Source organism: Mustela nivalis (assembly GCF_964662115.1).
Source record: "Mustela nivalis genome assembly, chromosome: 6".
Lineage (NCBI taxonomy): Eukaryota > Metazoa > Chordata > Mammalia > Carnivora > Mustelidae > Mustela > Mustela nivalis.
Window position 1 is genome coordinate 142,431,590 of NC_139025.1, and position 23,243 is coordinate 142,454,832.

Below are 23,243 nucleotides of genomic sequence, written 5' to 3' on the forward strand. Positions count from 1 at the left end.
GCCACCTCAAAACTTCTCAATGTCTGTCACAGTCCCTGTGACCAGCCCTAATGCTTTGTCCTACACTAACCCAGGGAGTTCACTTGTGTCGCCAACTTTGGCCACCAGCTCAACATTAGCAGATTCAAACATGCTGTCTCCACCTCAAGCCACGCTGCACAGAAATGTATCCCCTGGAGTCCCTCAGAGACCGCCGAGTACCGGCAGTACAGGTGTGTAGTGGTCTCTCTTCTGCTGGTTCTTTAAGAAAAAGAATTGCTGACATAAGCAGTTTCTTATTTCACTACCTTTAATTTTCTATGATGTGCGAGAGTCACTGCCACATAATTGATTCCATTTTAAGGAATATTTTTGAGGATTTACTGCGGCGCTGTGGCATCCTCTTGGGTACAGTGGACCCATATACAGAATCTGCCATCTATAACTTTCCTTTTCACGGGAAACCATACTTTGACAGGCAGAAAATTTAATTAGGGTATCATGAGCAAAGACTTAAAGTTCGAGTGTGAGTCACTCATGTCAAAAATAAGAGAGTAGATGTACCTGACTGGAGTTAGAGTTCATGAATTCAGCAAAAATCAGCATTTATGACTTTATTCTTTGTAATACAGTGTTTCCTCTTCTTTAAGTCCCAAATTTAATAGTACTATTAGCACTGACCCCATTCTTAGGAATTTCTACTTTTTGATATTGATACAGGAAAGCATTTGTATCCAGAGCTTGATAGGTGAGCTTTTATATGTATATTTAACTATATCATATTACACAGTTATGCCAGATTCAGTCTAGGGATAGTTTTTATTTTTGCTTTTTAGGAAAGGAGTGCAGTTTACTTCATTCAGATAAGGAAAACCAATTCATGTTCATTCTCTGCCCTCTCTGTTCTCTCTCCAAAATTTTTAGGTGGGATGTTGAGCACTTCAGACCTCACAGTGCCAAATGGAGCTGGAAGCAGTCCAGTGGGTGCGTGAATTACTCCTGTTTGTCTTTCTAGGCATCTTCCCTATATGGATAAAGGGAATATTGTCCCTCAAATGAGGCCTTATACCAGATAAGGGAAAAATGGGTATATGACTAGAGCAGACATGTCCCTTCATAGACTTAATTTTCTTCGGAGGGGTGTTTTTACTAATACCTAACATTTTTAAATAACATCCCTGCTCTGTTCTTTATACCTTGGCCTTGAGTGCTTTCTCAAGTGCTTTCAGATACTGTTCTTTGCTAAAGATGCAATTGCCTTCATACAGTTTTTACATCAAGCTAGTTTCTTAAGGAGAAGATTTCTGTATCATCTATTCTTGCCAAAAGTTAGATCATTAGCAGATGATACATTTTATAATAGCATGAAATGTTTTTGGAGAGGTTGCAATAACAAAGAAATGGTGGGCCTGCTTCTAGAGCTACAAAGATTATTAAGAAGTTTGTCTTCAAAGCATTGTTTTGGTGGCTACGTGTAGAACATCCACATTTTGTCACAGTTGTAGCCAAATTGGGTTAGTTTTGTTTTGTTTTTTACTTTAGGATCCCAAAGATGACTAGCAAGTTTAAACACATGTTTAAATATGTCTGCCCAACCTCCGAGTGCCGGCAAAGATACACTATGAACTGAACATTACAGAAACATGGCATATATGTCAAAGAGTTGTAAGAATAACTGTATTCCTTTGGATTATCATCACATTAAGTGGTCTTGGTCTCTTAATCTGTGATAAACATAGTTGTCATCATTGTATCATCATTGTATCTGGAAAAAAAAAATTTCCTCCCTGATTTAGATATTGTGTGTTCCTGGAGACTTCTGAACACAGACACTTCTAAGAAAAATTTACACTTGTATGTATTCAGCCCATTCATTCTATTAAAATGTAAGGAGCTTCTGCCTCAAGAGATTTGCAGAGATAATTGAATAACTTAATTTAAGGTGATGAGAAAGAAACGTATTGCTGAGACAAGTTATAAAACATAGTGGTAGGTTAAATGCCTAATTCTACCACATATTAATTGTGCTTTGGATGGAATATTATAGAAGACCAATGTAGGATCTTTTTTAACATAATTGTGGAAAATTTATAACAGTATTAATAGTTATACATTAGGCTGCTTTACTTATATGTGTATTTCCAAATATTTATAGTTTATTTAAACTTCATTTGAGTTATTTGCATGCCCATATACATACTCTTTTTGTGTTAAACCTTCCCATATGCTTGTACTCCCCCAGTACTGCCCATCTTACTTTGCCTTCTACTTCCTAGCTTAGCTAAGGCTAGACTCAAGAATTTCTATTTCATTTAATGTTAATTGTAAGTACCTCTTGGTTTATTTCTGAAATAGTTCCCCCCTCCCCCATGGAGTTTAACTCTTTGAAGATTTCTAATGTGTTTTCCCCTTGACTTTCCTTCTTTTTTTTTCTTCATCCTTCTGGCATATTGTAAACACGGTTCTAACTCCTGTCAAACAAGTGTTTCAATTCCCATTTTTTTTCTTGTACTTTTTACACTTCCTAAAAGCTTTTATCAATATTTTTTCTTATCTGCCATGCAACTGTAAATCTAAACTCTGTCTCTGCTGCTTGGTTTTTCTGTGCTCCCTTTGGTAATTTCAAACTCAGACTTTGTCATCATCAAAATACATTTTCTTTTGTTGTTGTTGTTGTTTTCATTCATTTTTCTTTTTTTATAAGCCTCCTCTCCCTGTCGTGACCTTTATGTTTAGAGGACTACATAATCCTACTCCTGGGATCATGGCACATCGTCATTACTTCATACAAAGCATCTCAGTCTGCTGTGTATTAATCCCTTTTATACCTCTGTTCCATTCCCATGCCCTTCCTCCCCCCATCTTAGGTAACTAATGTGTTTAGTGTTAATAGTGTTAATAATCATGATTAGGGAACATGTATTTCTATTAAAACTTAAAATTCAAGTAAGTATTAAAATATTGTAAGTGCTTAGTGAGAAACTTAAAGATTTTATTTATTTGAGAGAGAGAGCGTTGCATGAATGGGGGGCTGGGGGAGAGAGAGGAGACAGAAGGAGAGAAACAAGGAGCCTCCTTGCTGACGTGCTGACTGGGGAGCTGGACATGGGGCTCAGTCCCAGAACCGCATCACAACCTGACCCACAGGCAGACATTTAACCAACTGAGCCCCCCAGGCACCCCTTTAGTGAGTTATTTAAAAGTCTGTTTACATTATTACGTATAAACAGAGATAAATCCTGCTTCTTAGGGTACACCTCAGCATCTCATAATGCATCAAGATTTTATGTCCTGATACTCGTACATGCCAATTTTACCTAGACTGCGTGTAACTCTACTTACTCCACTTGTGTGGCTTGTATTCTAAATGGCATATATATATATATATATATATGTATATATATACATATATATATATATATATATCTGCTTTTTAACAGAATTAGATCTGAGTAGACTTTTTATGTCAACTAAGATACCAACTGGAAGCATGTATTTATGTGAAATACTTAGAGCATACATGGGTTTAAAGTGTTTTTACTATAAATTGTCCCTAAAATAAATGATCTGCCATGGGTATTTTTAAAATGTTATTTTTGTGAGGAAGAGCCAGATAATATGTTTTAGCTCATTTTCAACAATGATGCCATTTTGGTTTAGTAGTTTGGAAAAAGTAGTTTAAACTCATTATTATACCAGATATACTCTTTATGAATAAAAAGATTAAACAGTTAAGATTCCCAGGGAAGTTTAGAGGGAAAAATATTTAAAAGTAAAGAATGATTTCTAATCTATTTTTCCAGATATGTTTCTTGGAACTGTATGAGAAGAAGGATTTATCAATGTTTGGTAAACCTTGTGTTAAATAAAACTAAGCTGATGAACACAGATGCGAAAATACTCAACAAAATACAAGCCAATAGGATTCAACAGTACATTAAAAGGATTATTCACCACGACCAAGTGGGATTTATTCCAGGGCTACAAGGTTGGTTCAACATCCGCAAATCAGCCAATGTGATACAACACATCAATAAAAGAAAGAACAAGAACCATATTATACTCTCAATAGATGCTGAAAAAGCATTTGACAATGTACAGCATCCCTTCCTGATCAAAACTCTTCAAAGTGTAGGGATAGAGGGCACATACCTCAATATCATCAAAGCCATCTATGAAAAACCCACCGCAAATATCATTCTCAATGGAGAAAAACTGAAAGCTTTTCTGCTAAGGCCAGGAACACGGCAGGGATGTCCATTATCACCACTGCTATTCAACATAGTACTAGAGGTCCTAGCCTCAGAAATCAGAGAACAAAAGGAAGTTAAAGGCATCCAAATCGGCAAAGAAGAAGTCAAATTATCACTCTTCGCAGATGATATGATACTATATGTGGAAAACCCAAAAGACTCCACTCCAAAACTGCTAGAACTTGTACAGGAATTCAGTAAAGTGTCAGGATATAAAATCAATGCACAGAAATCAGTTGCATTTCTCTACACCAACAGCAAGACAGAAGAAAGAGAAATTAAGGAGTCAATCCCATTTACAATTGCATCCAAAACCATAAGATACCTAGGAATAAACCTAACCAAAGAGAGACAGATTCTATACTCAGAAAACTATAAAGTACTCATGAAAGAAACTGAGGAAGACACAAAGAAATGGAAAAATGTTCCATGCTCCTGGATTGGAAGAATAAATATTGTGAAAATGTCTATGCTACCTAAAGCAATCTACACATTTAATGCAATTCCTATCAAAGTACCATCCATCTTTTTCAAAGAAATGGAACAAATAATGCTAAAATTTATATGGAACCAGAAAAGACCTCAAATAGCCAAAGGGATATTGAAAAAGAAAGCCAAAGTTGGTGGCATCACAATTCCGGACTGTAAGCTCTATTACAAAGCTGTCATCATCAAGACAGCATGGTACTGGCACAAAAACAGACACATAGATCAATGGAACAGAATAGAGAGCCCAGAAATAGACCCTCAACTCTATGGTCAACTAATCTTTGACAAAGCAGGAAAGAATGTCCAATGGAAAAAAGACAGCCTCTTCAATAAATGGTGCTGGGAAAATTGGACAGCCACGTGCAGAAAAATGAAATTGGACCATTTCCTTACACCACACACAAAAATAGACTCAAAATGGATGAAGGACCTCAATGTGCGAAAGGAATCCATCAAAATCCTTGAGGAGAACACAGGCAGCAACCTCTTCGACCTCTGCCGCAGCAACATCTTCCTTGGAACAACGCAAAAGGCAAGGGAAGCAAGGGAAAAAATGAACTATTGGGACTTCATCAAGATCAAAAGCTTTTGCACAGCAAAGGAAACAGTTAACAAAATCAAAAGACAACTGACAGAATGGGAGAAGATATTTGCAAACGACATATCAGATAAAGGATTAGTGTCCAAAATCTATAAAGAACTTAGCAAACTCAACACCCAGAGAACAAATAATCCAATCAAGAAATGGGCAGAGGACATGAGCAGACATTTCTGCAAAGAAGACATCCAGATGGCCAACAGACACATGAAAAAGTGCTCCATATCACTCGGCATCAGGGAAATACAAATCAAAACCACAATGAGATATCACCTCACACCAGTCAGAATGGCTAAAATCAACAAGTCAGGAAATGACAGATGCTGGCGAGGATGCGGAGAAAGGGGAACCCTCCTACACTGTTGGTGGGAATGCAAGCTGGTGCAGCCACTCTGGAAAACAACATGGAGGTTCCTCAAAATGTTGAAAATAGACCTGCCCTATGACCCAGCAATTGCACTATTGGGTATTTACCCTAAAGATACAAACGTAATGATCCAAAGGGGCACGTGCACCCGAATGTTTATAGCAGCAATGTCCACAATAGCCAAACTATGGAAAGAACCTAGATGTCCATCAACAGATGAATGGATCAAGAAGATGTGGTATATATACACAATGGAATACTATGCAGCCATCAAAAGAAATGAAATCTTGCCATTTGCGACAACATGGATGGAACTAGAGCGTATCATGTTTAGCGAAATAAGTCAAGCAGAGAAAGACAACTATCATATGATCTCCCTGATATGAGGAAGTGGTGATGCAACATGGGGGCTTAAGTGGGTACGAGAACAATCAATGAAACAAGATGGGATTGGGAGGGAGACAAACCATAAGTGAGTCTTAATCTCACAAAATAAACTGAGGGTTGCTGGGGGGAGGGGGTTTGGTAGAAGGGGGTGGGATTATGGACATTGGGAAGGGTATGTGCTTGGGTGAGTGCTGTGAAGTGTGTAAACCTGGTGATTCACAGACCTGTACCCCTGGGGATAAAAATATATGTTTATAAAAAATAAAAAATTAGTAAAAAAAAAAGTAGATTGGAATCTCAAGAGAAAAATAAAAATTATAAAAAAATAAAAAATAAAAAATAAAAATTAATAAAACTAAGCAATTTTCTTCACTGTAGGACTTACTGGAGCCTTTAAAATGCTAATTTGTGAGTCATTAAACTTAGTATGTAACATATGGTTACACAAAGTGATTTCATAATAGAAACCTTCATTTTTTCCTCATGAAAAAGCATCTTTCATAATTAGTATCATAAAACATTTTGGGAAATCTTATTTCTGGTCTTAAGATGATATATAGAAAAGACTTTTGGATAATGAAACCTTCCATAAATGAAATTAAAATTGAGGTTTAAAAAAAGACAAGACAATTAAGCTTGTGCTGTGATAATAGTAGACCTGATTATTGGGACCAACCCTTCCACTGAAGACACCTACAAATGCTAGGCAAAATATTTTTTAAATCTGCTTGATAGCACTTGAGAACCTACAAAATAATGAAGAATTCCTGGCTCAAGATCCAGGGAATGTTGGAGACAGATCCTCAAAGAGGGTGAGCCTAGCATTAATGACTGCTTTTCCGCAGGTGGTAGTTGCCACTTCCACAGTGGAGCAGGATGCCTCAGAGACCTAAGGGGACACAGAAGTCAAAGTTCAGGGCCCTTAAAAATTGGGAGGGTCCAGTGTGCTCCTGTCACTTTGTCCCTAAAATAAATGATCTGTCATGGGTATTTTAACACTTTGTGTTAAGCCCCCAAAAGGCAAGACCATAGAAGTAGAGTGAATCAGAGATTAACAGGCCCTTCTAGTAGCTACATCTAACATCTGCGCCATCTGCTTTCTGTACACTAGAGTGTTGTTATCTACATTTAAAGTACAGAGTAAACGTTCTTTACACTGTGTTCCTTTTTTCTCTTTTTTAAGATTTTGCTTGTTTATTTGTCAGAGCATGAGCGGGGAGGAAAGACAGGGCAGAGGGAGAATCAGAGTCCTTGCTGAGCAGGGAGCCCAGTGTGGGACTCAGTCCCGGGACCCTGGGATCATAACCTGAGCTGAAGGCAGATGCTTAACTTGACTGGCCACCCAGGTGTCCCATATGTTCTTCTATACTTAAAAAAAAAAAAAAGTTCTTTGTGTACATAAAACTGAAAATTGACCACATGCTGGGCCACAAAAAAAGTATCAACAAATTTTGGAGAATTTAATCACATAGAGGTAAGCTCTCTGGTGACAGAGTATTTCAGCCAGCAACCATTTTTTATGTATAATAAATCAATTTTTTATACATAATCTGTATAATAACTTTAATTTTTCAGTCCAGGCTTAAAGACTTGCCATGAACCACTTCCATATAGTTTCAATTAACCTTTAAACTGGAACATTTTTACTGATACTGTAATTTTCAAATGTATAATGTTTTTATAGATGAGCCTCTGTTCTCCTCGTTCTTATTTTAATTTTTGTTGAGTCTCCTGCTTCCCAAAATACAGGATGTTTCAGGCCCATGTAATAAGGCAAGCAGAAGCATCTTTGAGGTCTTTAAGCATGAGACAAACTTAGAATAGGGAAAGACATGTTAAATAGGAAATCAGAGGAAGCATAACTGTAAAAGAAGGATTGATTTGGTTGTGTAAAATTAAGAATCTTTATTGATCAAAATCACCATGAAGAGAACAAAAAGGCAAGACAGTGAGAAAATGTAGATTGTATACATACAGCACACAGAGGTCTTTTTTATCAAGAATACATACAAGTCATCATGAAAAATATCTGATTTTTGAAAATGTGCATGAGAACATTTTACAAAAGAAGTTACCAGGTATCCAGTAAGCCTGTGACAAGATACTCAGTCTCAGTAACCAAGGCAATGCAAAATTAAAATCACAGAAAGCATCATACACCAGCCAGAATGGCCAAAGCAGAATAGGCTGATAATACCAGGTGTTGATAACTCTCATTGTGAGAGTTCCAAACTCTCATTCCCTGAGGATTACAGTGCAAATTGATGCAGCTGTTTTGACATTGTCTCCTAAAGTAGTAGATATATGGGTTCTACAACTCACCATTTTTATTCATCCTTATATACTGTAGAGAAATGCATATGTGTACCATGAGCATCAGGAAATAAAGGAATGCGCATGGCATTGCCTGTTACAGGCAACATCTAGAAATAATCCAAATTTCTGCCAACAGTAGAACAAATAAATAAGTGATAGTATGTCTATGTGAAGGAGTTCTATACTGGAATGAAAAGAAAGAAACTATAGCAGTAATTAGCATGGTGGCTGAATTTCATCAGACTATGATGTATGAAAGACAATGGATGCAAATACAAAATTATTCTATTCTATCTAAATAAATCTGGAAAAATAGCCAAGCAATATTATGTGCTAAGATTGCGTGTAGATAGATGATAAAACTGTAAAGAAAAACAAGTCACTGTAATAGTCATAATACTGGTTATTTTGGGTAGGTGGGACAACAGGAATGTTCGGGGGGCCCAATTATAGAGCCTTTTCAGGGTTTTGGCAGTATTCTTTTTCCTGATGTAATGGATACGTGGAGATTTTAAATTTATGCTAAAGCCTTGATTGTTAAGTTTTTATTTTATGTACCATTTTGTATTATGTGGTATGTTAATATGAGTTTTAAAATAGATACATTTGATTTTTAAAAGGAATTCTAAACCAAAGTGTGGAGGTACTTTTAAAATGCTAAGAGAGGGGCGCCTGGGTGGCTCAGTGGGTTAAAGCCTCTGCCTTCAGCTCAAGTCATGATCCCAGGGTCCTGGGAGCCCTGCATCTGGCTCTCTGCTCAGTGGGAGACCTGCCTCCCCCTTTCTCTCTGCCTGCCTCTCTGCCTACTTGTGATCTCTGTTTGTCAAATAAATAAATAAAATATTAAAAATCAATCAATCAAATAAGAGAATGTAGTGTATATTGTATAGGTGTTATACTATCCTGAAATCTAGAGAGAAAACATTACACATTCATACTCTCAGAAAGACTTAACAGTCTTTGGGCAAAGACTCCATTCATTGGGCACTATTGTCTGCATGTGGCAGCAGGATGTACAGTCCCATCTTGAGATCAGGAAGCACGACTGTGTCAAGGGGACAGACCAGCAAAAGCCTAGGATGGCAGAGCAGAAAGCTGGAAAGCTCTGGCTCCTCCACAGTGAGCTGCAAAAGCCACTGAGCTTGCAACCACTTTTCTCCAGTTGTCTTAAGGGAGATAAAAAGATTTTCTCATTCCATAGAGAAGTAAAATAAAATACAAGCAAGAGGAAGGGAATATTTAATAAGTAGGTGGGTTTTTTAATGTACCTAAATGTACAATTCAAAAAAGAAACCCAAGTAGTATTTGAAAAATGGGAAGGATGTATCAGGAGATTTAAATAAAAATGACAAAAGAAAACCACAAACTCACTAATTGCCAACTATTACCACTTTGTGTTGTGATCTGGAGAACCAGTGCAGGTGTGAGGAAACTGATGATGGCATTGTAAGTTAGTAATGAGCTTTCTGAAAAGATTTTGCAAAGATGTTCCAGTAGTCATAAAAATGTTCATGCCTCTGAGCCCACAAATCCCATTCCTGGGAATCTCTCCTAAAGAAATGAACTAGAACTTGCAAAGATTCACTGCAACTTTATTTATAGTATGAATAATAGGAAGAAACCAATGTATTCAACAGTATGAAAGTTATGTAAATGAAAATTTTCATCTGAACTTCTTTTTAGTTGTAATTTAAAACTATGCAAAAAAACATGCATGTGGAAAATAAAAAGGAGGGGAAATCCAAACTGATTATCATAGTTATGTTGGGATGGTGGATATAGGAATTTTCTCTCTCCTTTTCTAGTTTCTAAACTTTCTATATTGATATGGTTGGTACCTCCACAGTCATAACATTTTATTATAGTAAATTAAAGCATTCATTTGTTTTTCCTTGAAACATAATTTGTTTTCAGTCTTTTATTGTTCAAGTAAAACCTACCAGTTTTGTACATGCTGTAAATTGTATACATTTTCCAGAGTGGCATTCTGACTTGGCATACGAGGTACATTTCTCTACTGAAAGTTGACCTACTCTGACGTAGGTGAAGTCCAAGTTCTTTTGGAGGCTTTTTCTTCACAAATCCCACTGGGTGCTCACAAAAGAGATTGGGAACATCCTGAAGATGTCTCCCCTATGATGTACGGCTGAGAAAAGGGACGAGCAGCCCCTGTAATAGGGACAAAATGTGCTGCCTGGACCCTTCTCCCCTTTCTGTCCTATGGACCAGAAGTGTTCATCTGTGAGGGGATGAACGACAGAAAGTGTCACCCTCCAGGCCCTTTGGCGACCTCCCATTGTATCTTGAGAAATGGAAAAGGAAAAACATTTGAAGCCAGGGCGGAGGTGCAGGAACAATGTGAATGCCAAGAGCATGGCAGATGCCCAAAAGGCCCAAGCCCGGGGCGCAGCACCAAGAGGGGAAGGCTGCAGACTGAGAATGGATCACACACTGGAGAAAAACCGACTTCCGGCAAACCAGCCTCACTTCCTGCTGCAGGGATTCGGGGCCCATGGTGGCGGCACTGAGGGTGATGACTGCACCCATGAGCTCCAACTCAGCCCAATTCCTAACTAAATGAACTCCAACCAAGCGCTAAAGACCTATTGGTCTGTAGGTCAGTGAAGTTAACCCAAACTGCAAAACAAAGAGCAGAACAAATCTTCCAAGAGCTGTGGACTTCTATCAGGTGGTTTAACATATTTGTCATTGGAATTCCAAAAAGAGGGGAGAGAGAACAGAGCAGAAGAAATATTTGAAGAAACAGTAACACCAAGTAGGACAAATACACACACATTTCAGGTTGCTAAAAGCAAAGGACAACAAGGAGAAAATCTTAAAGGCAGCCAGAGGAAAGAGAAGGAAAAAGAAAATATATACCAAACTTCTCTTCAGAACCTATGCAAGCTATAAAACCGTGGAGTAACCTGCGGTGCTGGAATTCAAAACAAGAAACCCTCAACCTGGAATTCTGTATCCAGCAAAGTTGTCTTTCAGAAATGAAAGAGAAATAAAAACTTTCTCAAACAAAAAAATCTGGGGAATTTATTGCTGGGAGATCTGTTCTGCAAAAAATGCTGAAGGAAGTCCTTCTGCAAAGGGACTGTGATGCCAGCGAAAACTTGGATCTACACAGAGAAATATAGAACACAGAGAAATATAGAACAATGGAAATGAAATAAATGAAGATAAAATAAAACACAATTTATTTTCCCCTACATTTTATAAACCTTTTATTTTAGATTACAAAGATAGTACAGAAAGTTCTCCTAATGCTTCGTACCAGTTTCTCCGATTATTAACATCTTGCATTAGTATAGTACAATAGTACTGTAGTACTGCATAGTACTAAAAGGTCAGTATTGATACATTATTATTCACAGAACTTTTGTACTTTATTCAGATTTCTTTAGTTTTTAAACCACAAAGCTTGTGTTCTGGGACCCAATCCAAGACACCACATTACACTTAGTAGGCTGTTTCCCACTTAGTAGGCTGTTTCCTCAGACTCCTCTTGGCTGTGATAGTTTCTAAGTCTTTCCTTGCTTTAATGACCTTGACAGTTTTGAGAAGTACTAGTAAGGTATCTTGTAGAATGTCCTTCCATTGGGACTTTTTTCCCCACGTTTTACTCATGATTAGACTGGGGTTATGGGTTCAGGGAGGAAGGCCACAACTCAAGTGTGCCATTTTGATCACCTCATACAAAGGGTACATAGTATCATTATGAGTAATTACTGTTGTTGTCAACCTTGGTCACCTTGCTGATGCAGTGTTGCATGTGTTTCTGTGCTGCAAAGTTACACTTCTTCCTTTGCGTACTGTCCTCTTTGGAAAGAAGTCCTATGCAAGGTCCATACTTAAGGAGTGGGGAATTGGGCTCTACCTCCTTGAGGGCAGAATATCTACATAAATTATTTGGAGTTCTTCTGAACAGGTGATTTATCTGTTTGCTTTTATTATTTAATGATTTACTTTTATACAGACTTATGGATATTTATACTACTAAATTCTGCGAACATATAGTTCTACCAATACTGTTTCATTCTGTTGCTCATATTCCAGCTTTAGCTGTCGAGGACTTTTCACTTGGTTCCAGTTCCTCTGAAAATACACCCTCATCCTTGTGGGGTTATTTTTGGCAGGGAGGGGATAATGAAGGTTACTTTAAAATTTTTCAGTTACGATGAAGTGTTCCGGGCTCATCTTGTATATTCCCTGCCCCAGTCCCAGAATCAGTCATTTCTCTAAGGAACCTGGTTCCTCATTATCGGAGACTGGTATTAGAAACCGGAATCCAGGCATCTCTCTCTTTTCCATTGTTCTAAAAGATCACTACTTTCTAAAGCAAAAATAGCGGGAATGAATTTGGTGCTTATAATACATGTAGAAATAAAGTGTAGGACAACAAAAGACAGGAAGCAAAGTTGTAAACACACTGTTCGAAGCCCTTACTCTACACCTAATATGATATCTACTTGATGGTAAACTCTAGTTAACTAAAGATGTATGTTATAAAACCTAGTGCAACTACAGAAAACAATTTATGAAAGAGGTATAAAAAGTCAATAGAGGAGATAAAATGGAATTATTAAAAAATGCTCGAATAGCCCAAGATATGGGAGAAAACAGGAAAATACAACAAAGAGACAATGAGGCAAATAAATACAGCTAACAACATTGTAGATTGTAATCCAACCATACAAGTAATCACACTGAATGTGGTCATAAACATCAGTTAAAAGACAAAATGTCATATTGCTTAAGAAAAGAAAGTTCATGGTGATTCATAGACCTGTACCCCTGGGGATAAAAATACATCATATGTGTATTTATTTATTTATTTATTTTTAAAGATTTTATTTATTTATTTGACAGACAGAGATCACAAGTAGGCCAAGAGGCAGGCAGAGAGAGAGGAGGAAGCAGGCTCCCTGCTGAGCAGAGAAGCCGATGCGGGGCTCGATCCCAGGTCGCTGAGATCATGACCTGAGCCGAAGACAGAGGCTTTAACCCACTGAACCACCCAGGCACCCCCATTATATGTTTATTTTAATAAACATATTAATTAATTAATTTTAAAAAAAGGAAGGTCATACTATACACAGTCTATAGAAACCCTACTTAAATATAAAGGCAGAGGTTAGCAGATAGAGAAAACATACTATGCAAATGTTAACCACAAGAAGGCTAGTGTAGCAATATTAATTTCAGACAATATGGGCTTCACAATAAGGAATATTATCAAGAATAAAGAAGGACTTCACACAGTCCATTTTCCAAGAAATAAGTATCTTTAATGTATACACACGTAACAGCCTGCCTTCAAAATTTGTAAGCCAAAAACTGATGGAACTAAAAGGTGAAATAGAAAAATCCACAACTGTAGCTGGGAAACTTAAACATTCTTCTCTCCGTAATCGGCAGAACAAGCAGGCAGAAAAATCTGTACGGATCTGGACAACCTGAGCAATACTCAACCAGCCTCACCAGTACTCTAACAGACTTTTATGTGACACTTCACAACAGCAGAGCATAACATTTTTCTTAAGGGCCCTTGGAACATTCACCAAGATAGACCATTACCTGTGCCATAAAGTAAATCTCAACAAATATCAAAGAGTTAAAATCATCTAGATTATATTCTCTGATCATAATGAAATCATAACAGAAAGGAAAAATCCTTATATATTGAGAAATTAACACACTTTTAAATAATCTCTGGGTCAAAGAGGAAATCTTAGGAGAAATTATAAAATATGTATGTGTGTATGTGTGTATGTATGTATGTATATGAGAGAGGGAAACTTACAGCATTTGATGTTTATATTAGAAAAGAGAAGGTACTGAATCAGTAAACTTTTGTTAAAACTCATAAACTCAAGAAAGAAGAGCAAAAACTTAACCCAAAGCAATCAAAAGAAAAAATTCAGAAATAAATGAAATTTAAAATGAAAGCAATAGAGAAAAGCAATCAAGCAAAGCCTAGTTTTTTGATTGCTAAACTTCTGGCCAAGCTGACCAAATTAAAAGAGAAGGCACAGGTTATCAATATCAAGAATGAAAGAGGTACTGGCAGAAAGGTGGGCGCCAGTGGACAAAACAGAGAGCCCAGAAAATAGACCTACACAGATATATTCTGTTGTATTTTGACAAAGGCAGTAAAGCAGTTCAGCCGAGAAAGGATAGCTAGTCCAACTGACTCTCCTGGAACAGTTCACCATCCATATGCAAAAATAAAACCTCAAAATACAAATCATACCTTATTCAAAAATTAACTAAAACGCATCATAGACTCAAGCATAAAATACAAAACTCTGAAACTTTTAGAAGAAAATTTTGGAAGAAACAATACACCAAAAACATGATCCATAAAGAAAATTCTGATATATTGATGCTATCAAAATAGTTTCACTATCAAAAAGTTTTACTCTGTAAACGGTCCTACCCAGAGAATAAAAAGACAGCCTACAGATGAGGAGAAACTGTTTGCAAATCACATACTCGTAAAGGACCTGCTTCTATGATGATACAACTGTACATCTATTAGGATGGCTAAGATTTAAAAAATAAAATCAGTGGTACTGTGATAGCATTGTATGGGGACAGATGGAAAAGCTACACTTGTGAGCACAGCATACTGTATGGAGTTGGGGAACTGCTGTGTTGTACACCTGAAAAAATGTAACATCATGGGTCAGCTTTACTCGGGTGCCTGGTTGGCTCAGTCGGTTAAGTGTCCAGCTCTTGATTTCAGCTCAGGTTTTGATATCAGAGTTCAAGACCCGCTGATATCAGAGTTCAAGGCGAGTTCAAGGCCCGATGAGGGCTACTTAAAAACAAAACAAAAACCCAGCATTCTAAAATGCCAAGTTCTGACAAGGATGCAGAGCAACAAGAACTCTCGTATATTCATGCTTAGAGCAAAGTCACACACCACTTGGGAAAACAGATCAACAACGTCTTACAAAGTTAAATATATACTTGTCATACAACCCAACAGTCCTCTCCTAGAGAATTTACACAAGTGAATGGAGAACTGTGCTTATAGAAATCTGTATTTTTCACAGTTGCCAAAAACTGAGAACAACCTAGATGTCCTTCCAACAGAAGAATGGATGGATATACACACTGTGGTACATCCAAAGAGTACTGCTCAGCAAAAAAAGGGACGAGCCACTTATTCACAGCAGTATAGATGATCTTAAATGAGTTTTGCTAAGTGAAAGAAGCTGGATCCAAAAGACTACATAGCATTTGATTCTATTTATATTTCATTCTGCAAAATGCAAAACAGATCAGTAATTGCCAGGGATGGAGAGAGGAGTTGACTGCAAAGGGTATGTGAGGTGAATTTTTGAGGCGATGGAACTCTTCAGTGATCCTGTGCTGGTGGGTGTACATATGAGTCTATGCCTCTGTTAAAACTCACAAAACTGTACAAAGAGTGGTTTTACTATATGCAGTTAAAAATCAACCAGGATTCCAGGGGAACTGCAGATGGAATACAGACTGTGACACATGAATATGGCTGTAGTACAAGTTTGTGACAGGATGATCTGGAAGGGGACGGGGAAGGAGCTCTCAGTAACTTTGGAAACGGTTTTAACTCTAGATAGAGAAAACAAAAAAATGAGGAAGTCGTTGTGCTCAAGATGGTACATTTGTTAGACAACACTCAAACAGTGAATACATTGTAGATAAAGCCAGGTTTTTCATTGTTCGGGGGGGAAAAACTTGCAAATAAGCAAGGTGGTTGGGGTTGGGGAAGGAAGGCTACAGTGAACACTGTGTTTCTGGGCTATTGTTGGAAGTTTCAGTATGAACTTACTTTCTTAACATAGATAGAGAAATATCAATGTATATACACGTGAATAGTGTACCTCATATATTTCCTAGCTCTACCGATAGACCCTTCAGGTAATGGCACCTGATAACTGAACACACCTAGTACTCAGATCTTCGTTTCTAAACATTCTCCAATAAGAGGAATCAGGATTCCTTGGAAAAATGATTGATTATAGAGTGGGGGCAATGAAAATACAGGATGAGTCGGAGGTGCCAGAGGATAAGGAAGTGCAGGTAAAATGCTTACAGGAACCAGCCTCTCTGAAGAGCTCCAGTGGCCCAAACTAGAACAATTTAAGCAACAAAATAAGTAACAATAGTATTGGATTAGTACCCAAGGAATACAAAATACCAAGTCTGTTATTGATAAAAATGATGAAAGAAACAACTCTTCCTTAAAGAAGAGTTCTAATTATTACATGTAGAAAGAATGAGAGAAATAGCAAATCATCACTGTCATTACCACAGTACAGAGATCATGGCCAGACAGGGTCAATGGATGCTAAAATGAGTGAGTGAAAGTTTAAGGAAAAACAGGGTGTTTGCATAGCCTCAAAATGTCTCTCCCCAAATAACTGACAAAGGGAACAATAGTAATTTTGTAGTAGGGAGTGCTCAAAGACGTGACTTTCACCAGCAATCGAGTTTAACATCACCAATAATGGACTGACATACCTTCTGGTATGTGCTAAGAGGGTCACATCACCTCTTTGGTACTCTTCCAAAAATCCATGCTCTCTATCCAAGAAAATTTAAGACCCAAATTACGGGACGTTCCATGAGATATCCACCCAGTACTCTGCAGTTTTTTTTTTCCAAAGATTTTATTTATTTATTTGACAGAGAGAAATCACAAGTAGACTGAGAGGCAGGCAGAGAGAGAGAGAGGGAAGCAGACTCCCTGCTGAGCAGAGAGCCCGATGCGGGACTCGATCCCAGGACCCCGAGATCATGACCTGAGCCGAAGGCAGCGGCTTAACCCACTGAGCCACCCAGGCGCCCCTACTCTGCAGTTTTTAAGGTCATGCAAAATGAGGAAAGATGGAGGGAGCGGTCACAGACCAGAGGAGACGAAGGGTATGTGACCGGTAAGGGCATGTGGGATGCAGCATCCAGTCCTGGAGTAGAAAAAGGACATCGGTGAAAGATGGGTGAAATCCAGGTGAAGTCCTGTAGCCTCAGTTATTGCTGGTTCCTCTGTCAGTTTTTTTTTTTTAAGATTTTATTTATCAGAGAGAGAGATGGGGAGAGAGCGAGCACAGGCAGACAGAATGGCAGGCAGAGGCAGAGGGAGAAGCAGGCTCCCTGCTGAGCAAGGAGCCCGATGTGGGACTCGATCCCAGGACGCTGGGATCATGACCTGAGCCGAAGACAGCTGCTTAACCAACTGAGCCACCCAGGCTTCCCTCCTCTGTCAGTTTGACAGTTGTCTCGTGCTTCTTTGAGAGGCAGACCCGGGTGGGGTGGTGCTGGGGTGTGTGCTGTGATGGTGCGCTCTCTTCACAGCCGCTCTCTATGGGTAAAATTATTGCAGGATACCGAGTTAAAGATACACACAGGTGTAACAGGTAACCCCGAAAAGAAAAACATGTGGGCATTCAGGGTAGTCATTTGGCTCACCGTTTAGGAACAGGATGTCGAACACCTGCCCCTGTCTTTCAGAGAGGCTACAGAAAGTTTCATTTAAGGCTCAGTCAACTGCAGAAGGTAAGGGCAGACCTGCATGGAGGACTTCAGCTGCTGGTCAGAACTATCTCTGTCTGGGCTTTCTTTCAGAGATCATGAAGCAGCTCTTAGAAGACTCAGAATTTGCCATATAAACTATTTTACACCCTTGGCCTGGCAGGTGCAAGTGGAAACCACACAGCACTTACCTGTGATATATGCATGCGGGTCCTGTGGTTGGAGGCCTGTGAAGATCTGTGTAACTCTGCCGCTGAAGGGCCTCTCGCCCACATTTGAGACAGCAGCTGTAGGCTGGGCGCTTGATTTTCAGAGTTGGCAACCAGCCTGCCTGTGTTACCGTTTGTTTGCAGGTTGGCTGGCTTTTGGATCCGGGTCTCCTCCATCACTGATGCTTACAAAGACTTCCGTAGATTGACAGAGAAACTTGACTCCTTCAAATAAAATAAGAAAGCACTAGCTAGCAGATTATTTCTAGCCTGTTAGTATTTTCTGAATGCTTAGGAGAAGAGCAAATATGTGTCCTTCATCTCTTTTCTGGACGTGATTTATCAGTTCAGTTCTCTTCCAGTCTCATTAGCTTCATACATGTTACTGTTTTTCCGCAGCGAAATTATACACACGAAAGCTGTATTTGCATCCAAATCCGTGTTATCCAAGACTGTTATGAACTACTGTTGGAGTTCTTCTTGTTTTGTAACACTATGCTAGCTGCGGTGGGAAATTAGAAAACAAAATAATTCCTGCTGACCGAAAAGCACACATCTAGGAGATAAATAATGGACGTGTGTGACCAGGTGGGCTAGGGATGCGAGGACGAAGTACTCTCAGGGTTTCAAGTATAAACCGGTGTCATGATGAGGAACTCTGTTTAAACACAGTGGCGGTAGCCCGGCGGTATGTGGGTGAGGCCGACACAGGAGTGGACGAAGCCAGGGAGCGGGGGCAGCTTTAAAGCCTGGCCTGCAAGAATCCGAAGAATCTTTCTTCTGAAAGCAGCTACTAGTGGAGATACGATAAATAATTTATATTTGTATTCACTGCTTATATTTAATCATCTCTTTAGAGTTCAAAGCAACTGCTAGTGTCCGAATAACGTGTTTTTCTAAGGAAATATTTTATTTTTGAGTATCAACAGTCTTAGTAACTCTCGTATCCCTCTCATGTGCTGAGTGCAGTCGGAGGAAGAAGAATTGGAGTTGGTGACTCCAATTGGTGAGTGTGTGTTTCTGCTTGAAGGGTGTTGCAAAAGATCTGGAAAGTACGAATTCTCTTAAGTGTTTATATCTAACCAGTGTTCCCTTTGTTACACAGTTTTTCTTGCTGTTATTAAACACTATCCAAGCACTTTTAATAACGGAACCAATCTAGTACTACTGAGTCCATCCCGTTTTTCTGCTTATAGTTGTATATCTTGACCCATTTTGTTTGTTGGAGGGAACATTGGAACAGAGCCTTTAAAAACAATAGCTGTCAATGATCACAAGACACTTGCTAAAGATTTTTTTTAAGGAAGGATATAAAATACCTTATATAGTTCCCCAAATTATTAACATATTTTTAGAAAATGACTTCACCCTCAAAGTTCCTCAGATTGTAACACATGGTCTTGTGTTATTTCTCTTTCTTTCAAAAAGATTACATCATTTTTGGTGAGGTCACTTTTTTCAGACTTGGAATTATTTCATACTGCATGAGATGATCTGAACCATAAGGGGGGTTCCCTGTTTGCTAAAAGGAATGTCTGTAATTTAATATATACAAATTTACCTTTTTCTATCAGGACATACTCTGTTGTTAAAAGTTTTTCTAAAATAAATGATTTCTTTTTTCTAAAATAAATGATTTCTATTGGCTTCTCTTCTAGAAAATAAATTTGACTAAAAATAACTTTTATCTCTTCTTTGGGAACTAAAACCCAAAATTCACAGAAATCATATAAATTCTGTCAGTTGCGAATTAGTGACCTTAAGGGAGAAAAACTTGAAAATGTTTAGTTTGTAGCATGGACAAGGGTTCAGATTGCATGAGAGCATGGGGGGAAGGCATCTATTGGTTTTATTTATATTTTATTATTACATATATACGCATGCTGGTGTGTTTTGCACAGTTTGTGTCTTGTTAGATAAGGTTGTCTGTGTTCTGTCCTTAAACTAAGAGATCATTCTTTAACTTCGTGATCACTCACAGTTTGAGATGTGGTTTTGTATTCAGTAAACTAAAATATACTAGTGTGCCATCAACTGTGGTGTTGGATTATATCATGTGCAGATTTAGACTTTCTTCTGGGGAAATACTTTATTTAGTAATATGGTAATAATTAGAAAATGGAAGTTTATAATTAAAGATGAAATGATTTGTCTTCGACTGTTTACCCTTAAGAAGTTAGTTGTCACAAGTGTTTCCTTTCAATTCTGTAGCAGTATGTTGCCCTCTAGTGGTCCCACAAGTCTCTTACTCAGAAAAATCAATGCCTTGGAGATTCAAAGCTTTGATGCATCCTGCCGATATATTGGCATTCACTGTTACACACACACACACACACATACACACCACCTCTTCTTGAGGTCATGCCCGGAGATTGCCATGGAGTTGAAGCCCTGGCATGGATATAGTTAGGCCAAACTGGGTCATGCTGTGTTCTTTCGCCTACTGTCTGACTCTGAGTTTCCAGATTAAGTCCAAAGTATATCTCTACCTCAAAAACTCATTAAAATTATTAACTTGATGCTGAGATGAACATGTGTTCCCACTTACCATACACTGACTTCCACCCACTTAAAGTTCACTCCCCAGTTACAGAATCTCAAAGATAAATTTCTAAATCTTTGAAAACCACAAGGTGAAGAAAGACTCTCATGGTGAGAGCCGGGCTGCTGAGATGCCTTGAGAAGCCTTGCCGTTCTAAACAACCTCGCTTTGTGGTAGCTCCAGGGGTCTTACCTGTGGATCTGAAGTGACATAGAAATGTGGGCCAGAGGGTTTCTCAGGAGAGTCATTTAAGGATACTGTCTTACATCTGGGTGGTACTCCAGTCACCAGAGCACTTCCCAACTCTTGGCTCATTAGAGCTTCCCAGTAGTGCCCAAGGCCGGCAGCACAAAGATCACTGTCTTCCCTACTGTGCAAACAGAGAGGTTCAGAAAAGTGAAATGATTCCCCCCTCCCCAAGCTTAGGAAGTTGGGAATTGGGGAGAAAAACGTAGGTGATGTCTCTATATTAAAAGCCCTGGGCTAGTTGTGCTTTGGCCTTCTTGGGTGCTGAACCCATGGATCATGGAGTCTGTTCTCTTTATCTGATCCTGCTTTTGGAGCATTCTCGGAAGCCCCTGTCGTGAGAAAGTGCTGTCACCCCCGAAACGTATAGTGGCCATGTCAGGCTGACTTGATTATTCAGTAGTTGGGTTTTTTGACTCCCGGTACAGATAGGATACGGTGTAGATGGAGTCGGTCAGCGAGCATTTAGTGTTGCCCCATTCGCCGTCTCATGAGAAGTGCGCTAGTTACAAGCTCTCCACGCAAAGCCTCTCCTTTCAGAAGTGTCGGGAGCCTGAGCAGGGATGTGTATTGGAACCTGCTGCCAAGAAATAGGTCGCTGGGGGGGGGGGTGACAGTAGGGGAGGCTGAGCTTGTATGGACGTGGGGCACCGGGGGGTGTGGGGGGCACGGGGCGGGGGGGTGTGGGTGTAGCAACTGTAGGAGCACAGGGCAAGAAAACTGGAAGCAAACTGTACTATAGGAAGCCAGGACCTCACAGCACGCTAACATGGGAATGCTGCCGGTGCAAGTGGTTTCGATCCCTAAACTTACTTACACTCTCAGGATACAAAAGACTTTTGGCTCTCCTCAGCTCGAAAACCTAGATGTTTGATTTGGGGCAGCCTGGCGGTATTTTAGTGCCAGCAAGTCCTCATTTATGGTAACACATCAAAGCATTCTCACCCAGAGTGCAGGTTTCTGTTTTAAGGATATATCCTTGCCACCGATAAACACTATGAAAGACAAGGGAAAATGAATAATTAATGTAAAGCTATGTCCCTTGAAATTAAATATTTAGTTCACATTAGTATTTCTAAGGTTTTACGTTCACATCATAAAACTGTGAAAAATGTCACTTTTAAATTGAATGTTATTTTTTAAATACTAAGGCTGAATATAAATACTCAAATAATGACCCTTTTTTCTACTCTCTCACAGAATACCCAAAGGATAAGCAGTTCTCACGCCACTCAGCCTCTAGCTACCCCAGTCGTGTCTGTGACCACCCTGAGCTTGCCTCTGCAGGGACGCATGTACTCAGCCATGCTGACCGCCTACAACCCTGGTTAAGCCTGCTCTCTTGCCTTCTGTGTCTCGTACTTCTTTGTTTGGTGATCACCATGTGCTTTTGTGATTTTCTTTTTTTTACAAGTATATTGATTGAAATCAATTATCTCCAGTTCTTTAGAGTCACATTTGGGCATATTAAAAGACAAAGGTTAGCTTTGAAAAACGTACAAAAAAATACATTGTGGAATGATTTCCCAGTGTCCGCTTTTACTTACCCTGACAAAGAAACAGAGAGCTGTTCCCAGAATCTGTGACCAGACAGGACGAGAGCGCCGCTTGGCATTTTCTCTGGTGCGTCTCGCTGCAGTCCTCCAGGCTGGCAGGTGTTGACCTGCTGGGGGGAGCACGGCCTCCGCCTGGACTCGGGACTCCGGAAGGGGACACGTGCGTGGCTGCGCCGGGCAGCTGGTGTATTCCTCTGTGTACCTACCTTTTTTAGTTTCTGTCCCTTGTGCCTCAGGAGCAAAACCAGGACATTTCTTGTTTCTCCTCAGAGCCAGTCAGTCATTCCTCCCTTCTGAGAGGAGCTTCTCACTCATTTATGTTTACTTAGACGTTTCATCTTAAAACACCTATTGCGGGGGTCTGTAAGGCAAAGTCAGCACTGCTGAGTGACCGGAGAGGTGCCGTGGGCCACGCAGGCTGTCCACAGAGGCCCGGCACGTGGCAGGTTTCTTCCAGATCAGCCGTCCTGGGGAGAGGCAGAAGGTTGGAAGGTGTGGTTTCGTCTTCTTACCCGCTGAGCCAAACACCTGATGCTTCAAAGGGAGAAGGAAAGAAGGAAATAGTTAAGCGATACCTTGTCAGCTTTCAGACTGCGGTGCAGGGTATTCATCCTTTCAGGATTCTTATAAGCAGACTGTAATAAAAACCATCTAATTTTAGCCTTCAGAGTAAATGCTTTAGCACGGTGCTTTCACACTGCTGTCTGACGCTCCATGCGGCCATTGATACATTTGCTTGTCACTTGCTGTGTAGTTCATTTAAAACAGAA

At 39.3% G+C, this 23,243-nt stretch overlaps 1 long non-coding RNA gene and 1 pseudogene across 2 annotated transcripts in view; both read left to right on the top strand.

Annotated features, from left to right (window-relative positions):
• The window catches only part of LOC309867661, a 743,341-nt gene that overhangs the window by 528,883 nt on the left and 191,215 nt on the right, over positions 1–23,243 (top strand). The window lies entirely within an intron of this gene.
• Positions 1–23,243, top strand: part of LOC309867660 (myocyte-specific enhancer factor 2A-like) — a 396,028-nt pseudogene that overhangs the window by 368,768 nt on the left and 4,017 nt on the right. The window contains exon 2 of the transcript in view: positions 22,118–22,244. The product of the transcript in view is annotated as a myocyte-specific enhancer factor 2A-like (transcript). The remainder of the gene's footprint in view (positions 1–22,117; positions 22,245–23,243) is intronic.